This window comes from Gossypium hirsutum, chromosome A04 (genome assembly GCF_007990345.1).
Source record: "Gossypium hirsutum isolate 1008001.06 chromosome A04, Gossypium_hirsutum_v2.1, whole genome shotgun sequence".
Taxonomy (NCBI): domain Eukaryota; kingdom Viridiplantae; phylum Streptophyta; class Magnoliopsida; order Malvales; family Malvaceae; genus Gossypium; species Gossypium hirsutum.
In genome coordinates, this window is record NC_053427.1 from 62,027,910 (window position 1) to 62,034,216 (window position 6,307).

The 6,307-nt window shown below is 36.8% G+C and overlaps 1 non-coding gene across 1 annotated transcript; it reads left to right on the top strand.

Moving 5' to 3' along the window:
- Positions 1-1,799: 1,799 nt before the first annotated feature.
- On the top strand, positions 1,800-1,906 carry LOC121228456 (small nucleolar RNA R71). The gene has a single exon (XR_005926032.1). It is a non-coding gene; the product is annotated as a small nucleolar RNA R71 (small nucleolar RNA).
- The last annotated feature ends 4,401 nt before the right edge of the window (positions 1,907-6,307 follow it).

Here is a 6,307-nt window from a genome sequence, read left to right on the forward strand (position 1 = left end):
AGGATCAGAAGTGGTAATGCGAGGATCTGTTGCATCTTGTCTCCAACCTTAAGTTGATTTGGTGATGTATTGAGCTCATCCTAGCTTGATTTCGGTTTATCCAGTGTTCTCGATTTCTGTGTCTGCCATTCATCTAATTCCTCGATTTGTAGACTTTGTTCTTCATAGATAGGTCCTTTGTTGTTGCTTGAACATGGCTCGTGTAGGTTCTTCGAACTTATTTCCTGCAAAGTAGGTTGCACCACATGGTCAGTTTTAGTAGAATGATTTATACAACCACCTTCAATTTTCCATGTGTCACTCGAATTATGAGCTTGAAGGGTGATTGTTTCGTCTCCCACACGAAATGTGAGTTCACCTATGCCAATATCAATTATTGTTCTAGTGGTTGCTAAAAAGGGCCTCCCTAAAATTAAAGGAACATTACTATCCTCTTCTATGTCTAGAACAAAAAAATCAACTGGGAATATAAATTTGTCAATTTTAATGAGCACATCTTCAATAATCCCCCTAGGAAATCTTATTGTTTTATCGGCTAATTGAATACTCATCCTAGTTTGTTTGGGTTTCCCAAGACCTAGTTGTTTAAACATTTTGTAAGGCATGAATTGATACTAGCCCCTAAATCAGCCAAAGCATTATTTACATCTAGGCTACCAATTAAACAGGGAATCGTAAAACTCCTTGGATCTTTTAATTTGTTGGCCAGCTTATTCTGTAGTACGGCTGAGCAAACCGTATTTAGTTCCACATGCGACGCCTCATCCAACTTCCGCTTATTTGTTAAAAGCTCCTTTAAGAATTTGACTGCGTTTGACATTTGCGAAAGAACTTCATTAAACGATAAGTTAATATGTAACTTCTTTAATAATTTAAGGAATTTACTGAATTGTTCTTCTGTGTGATCTTTCCTTGTCGTATTTAGGTGTGGCATACGAGGTTTGTACTCTTTACTTATCAGTTTCTGGTCATTGTGGTTCACCTTACCCTTACCTTTACTTACTACAGCTTCTTATCTCTGTTCTGGTTCAGTTGCAACTAACCCTTCCTCATCTTGAATGGTAATTGCATTGATTTGCTCCCTTGGGTTAGATTCAATGTTACTCAGCAGGCTACCTTGTGGTCGTTCAGATATCAATTTCGCGAGCTGACCTATCTGAGTTTTGAGCCCTTGGATCAATGCTTGCTGATTTTTAAGTGCTGTCTCAGTATTCTAAAAACGAGTTTCTGACACCGAGATGAATTTTGTTAGCATCTCCTCAAGGTTCAGTTTTTCTCTTGTTGGTAGGGTGGTTGTTGGAGCCTGGAGGTGGTAGTGGTCGTTGATTCCCTTGGCCTCCCCATGAGAAATTTGGGTGGTTCCTCCAACCAGCATTGTAAGTATTACTATAAGGATTATTTTGAGATTGAGGATTATTACCCATGTAATTTAACTGCTCATTCTCTATGTTGTGGCCATAGGGTGGGCAATCTAGATTGCTTGATCCACCTCCACTTGCTTCGCACTGCATTACTGGGTGAACATATGAAGAACTAAAAAACTGTCAATTTTCTTATTCAAGAGTTCTACCTGATTAGAGAGCATGGTGACCAAATCAACATTATAAACACCAGCTGTTTTCGTTGGCTTTGTCCTCATGACTTGCCACTGATAATTATTTAGTGACATCTCTTCTATAAATTCATAAGCATCTTCAGGTGTATTATTATTGATGGTTCCGCCAGCGGCTGCGTCGATCATCTATCGAGTCGAAGGATTCAGGCCATTATGAAACATTTGAACCTGTAGCCAAAGTGGTAACTCATGGTGAGGGCACCTTCTCAAAAGGTCCTTGTATCTCTCCCATGCATCGTAGAGTGTTTCTAAATCCATCTACACAAAAGAAGAGATATCATTACGTAATTTAGCCATTTTAGCCGGCGAAAAATATTTTAATAAAAAATTTTTGGTCATTTGTTCCCAAGTAGTGATTAACCCTCGTGGTAACGAATTCAACCATTTTTTAGCTTTGTTTCTCAATGAAAAAGGGAATAACCGAAGGCGAATGGCGTCATCAGAAATGCCATTAATTTTAAATGTATCACATAGTTCCAAAAAGTTTGCCAAGTGAGCGTTGGGATCTTCGTCCTGCAAACCATGAAACTGAACAAATTGCTGTATCATTTTAATTGTGTTAGGTTTCAGTTCAAAAGTATTTGCAGCTACAGCAGGTCTAACTATGCTCGATTCAATTCCTGTTAAAGAAGGTTTAGCATAATCATACATAGTGCGCGGAGCAAGTTTCTGATTAACAGCAATCGCAGGAGGTAACGAATTTTCTTGGTTTTTAGCCATCTCATTGATTGTGGTTGAAGTATCGTCCTCTTGTTCTTCCTCTGTGTATCGTAAGCTTCGACATATTTCTCTTCGATTTTTGCGAACTGTGCGATTGATCTCACTATCAAACAGTGAAGGTCCTGACGGGTTTCTTCTAGTAAACATGCCAGGAACGAAGAAAAGAAAAATGAGAAAAGAAAATAAAATTTTAAATTGCAAGTAAAAGTAGAATGTGTGACAGCCCTAAATTGACCCTAGTCGGAAAGTGGTTTCGGGACCACTAAACCGAGTCATAAAAATAATTAACCATCATAGTTGATGCTTATTATATGTATATATGCATGTGTGAAAATTTCATGTTTGAATTTTGTTAATTGTAAGTGAATTTTATTAAATAGGACTTATGTGAGAAAATTTAGAAATGTGCTAGGCAAATGTGAAGTGGCCTATTAATGCATGTTATGAAAATGATGGGTTTGCATGTCAAATTACCCAAAATTTGAGCTAGTGGCCGGCCATGCTATGGGGTGAAACATGTTGTGAACATGTTGTGTTAGTGTGTTATGTTAGAAAGAATAAAATAAAGGGTTAGTAATTAAGTAATGAAAAGGGAGGGGTGATGAAAACAAAGTTGTCTCATCCATGCCCCCGTCCATTTTTCCGTACCTAGAAGAAGAAAAAGAAAAAAAAAGGGCTTCATCCTCTTTGTTCTTCTTGACCGAAAAATCAAAGGAAGAAGAAAGAGTTCTCTTGCTTCATGTTCGGTTTGGATGAGGATTAAGAAGAGGTAAGTACCTTGAAATTCTTGGAAAATTTTGTATAAAGAAGGTGGTTAGTTCAAGTTCTAATCATTCCATGGCTTAAGTTTTGATTGTTAGGAGGTTTGATATTCGGCCAAGTAGTTTGAAGCTCTTAGCACATATATTTTTTTCTTCTTTCTTGAAGGTTGAAATTTGGGTTGTTATTAAGGAGGTGCCGAATGTGGTCATTGAAGGGCCTTGAGGAACAATATATGTGGCTTGGGTTATAACATTCAGCCATGGTAGAAAATGGAAGTGATAGATGGTTGTTAATTGTGATGGTTTAAGGAAATTATAAGTAGTTTGAATAAATGAACAATAATAATAACAAATCATCTAGTGAATTGGTGTAGTTGCCGAATTTAAACTAGGAAGTTATTGAGCAATGTGTGTGTTTTAAGTGATAGAATTGAGTGAATGCTTGGAATGTGATATGTATGAATTATGTGTATTAGCCGAGTTTTGAACTTGAAACAAATGGTATGTAGTCAATACAAGTAACCATATTTGTAGGAAGTATTAAGCATGTAATTGGCCTCAACATAGACATGCATATTCGGCCACATGAGGTAGATTTGTGTTGTATGTATTCGGTTAGTGGCAACCACATTGATGCTTTTATCTTGACTTAGATAATCGGCTCAAGGAAAATTTGTTAAAATGTTTAGTCAATTGATATTAGGTTAATAATGTGTGTATTCGTTCATCAAGGTGCACATGAAGAAATGTTAGATTAATTGTATTAAATTGCTCAATGTGATTAAAAATGCGTATGACAATTTTGTAATTGAGCTAAAGGTGGCCATATGACCTATCAAACTCCTTGCCATATTCGGCCATAAGCTAGCATAATGAGACTTTAATAAGTTGAATTTGTTTGAATTAGCTCAAGAGCTTAGAGGACCAAAGTTGGATAAGGGAAAGGAAAAAGTGATTGAATAGCTGCTGAAATCGTTCGACAACATCCGAAGTAAGTTTTCGAGTAATGAAACTTAGTTTATGATTTGATTAAGTCATGACGTATAGTTATAACAATATACGGTGATATAATGATTCTACTTGAATCATATGTGAGTTAATTAGTCTATACGTATGATGGGTAGCCGTATGTGCATAGAAATCATGTCATGAAGCAAGCCGAATCATGCTGTTCGTATGCGGCTATTGACCCGAAAATGTAATGCTTAATAATTGAATTGTGTTTGAATTCTAGTTATGAAAATGAAATATTGATGTGTCATGATTTATTGATATGTGCATGGATATTCGGATTGATACCCGGGCTAAGTCCCGAAGGCATTTGTGCTAGTGACTAATTCCGGGCTAAGCCCGAAGGCATTTGTGCAAGTGACTAATTCCGGGCTAAGCCCGAAGGCATTTGTGCGAGTGACTAATTCCGGGCTAAGCCTGAAGGCATTCGTGCGAGTTACTATATCCGGGCTAAGTCTCGAAGGCATTTTTGCGAGTTACTATAACTGGGCTAAGTCCCGAAGGCATTTGTGCGAGTTACTATAATCGGGCTAAGTCCCGAAGGCATTTGAGCTAGTAGCTATATCCGGCTAAACTCCGAAGGTACTTGGTTTGGGAATGAGCGATCTTGCTGTAATAATTTAAATTGATACGCTCGTAAATCCCAACGATGAGGTACGTTTCGTATATGCATTGGAGTAGTAAATTCCCTTGAAATATTATTCGCTCAGTCAATTAATGAGCTTCCGACCTTTGGCTAAGTTGATCTTTTGTGTATGAATATAAGGGTTGGTAATGTGAAGTAAGTATGATATTGAGAATTTTTGCATATGAAATTATCCGTTTAGCCATATGAATGCTATACTTTAGTTGTGTCTAATTTCATGGCTCAAAACTTACTAAGCATTAAATGCTTACTCCGTTTCTTTGATTCTCTGTTTTATAGATTTTGGTTCGTCAGCTATCGGACTCGGGATTGTTGAAGTCGAAGTCTTCCACACTATCAAAGCCCCTTTGGTACACTTTTGGTTGAACTCTGAAATGGCATGTATAGGACTACCCTTTTTGATGTTGGTCATGTACCTTTCGGTATTGTACGAATTTGGATAGCCATGCGAAAATGGCTTATATATATTTTGAGCATAATGTTATAATCATTTTGTATGTATATGGTTATTGAGAGGTGTGGAAATGATTGGCCATTGGAATGGTTAATCACGATCATACTTTGTGCTATATATGCTAAAGGGTTGGGTGAATCATGGAAACTATGTAATAGGTAAAGTCTAGCTTAAAGGCAGATGCTGACAGTAGCAGTAGCGTGAATTTGAAAAATCACTAAAAATAGTAGGAATGGAATTAAATAGTGAATAAATTATGAAATCGAACCTTGATGAATTTTATTTCATATGGAAGAAACGAAACGGTCATATGAGTCGTATTTTAAGAGATATTTAAGTTTTCATGGAACAGGGCCAGAACGATTTCTGGATCCCCTGATCTGATTTTGGAAGTTCACTATAAATTAACCAGAGATAATTAGAAGTCATTCCCTATATTTACAGATTCCTTTTCGAGTCTAGTTTCTTTAGAAACAAACGGCATAAGTATTGAATCCCTTTACAAGGAGTTATCTAAGTCGCAATGCATGAAGGTCAGAGTAGTCAAACCCTGTAATAGGGGAGACTTTAACTAATAAACTGTACTAATTGGCCTGACCAAAAATTCTAGAAAAATATTTGTAGATGGATATATGAGTCTAGTTTCAGGGAAATTTTACAAAACTGATTTTCGAGTTTTGGAACTCAAGATATGATTTTTAAGGTGACAGTGACGCAGTTAGCCAGCTAGTCTGGAAATTTTTAAAATGGACTGTGAAAATAAGTGAATTAAGTCTGTTAACCCCTCGTGTCCGACCCCGGCAACGGTCTCGGGTACGGGGTGTTACAGAATGACTAAAGTAATAAAAATTGAGTGTTCCTAATATCCTAGTTCCTCGGCAATGGTGCCAAAAACTTGATACGTGATATTCGTGACAGGTTTTAAAAATTTATAATTAATCATTCTTGAAACTAACTATTATCACGATGAAGGCAAGTGTACCTATCGAACAGTAGTATAGCTTTAGGAAGACCGGATTGTCGAACCCAAAGGAACCAAGAGTACTAGTAATTACTTTCTTTTTATTATCTAGCCTAAAAATTAAGGGATTTGGTTATCT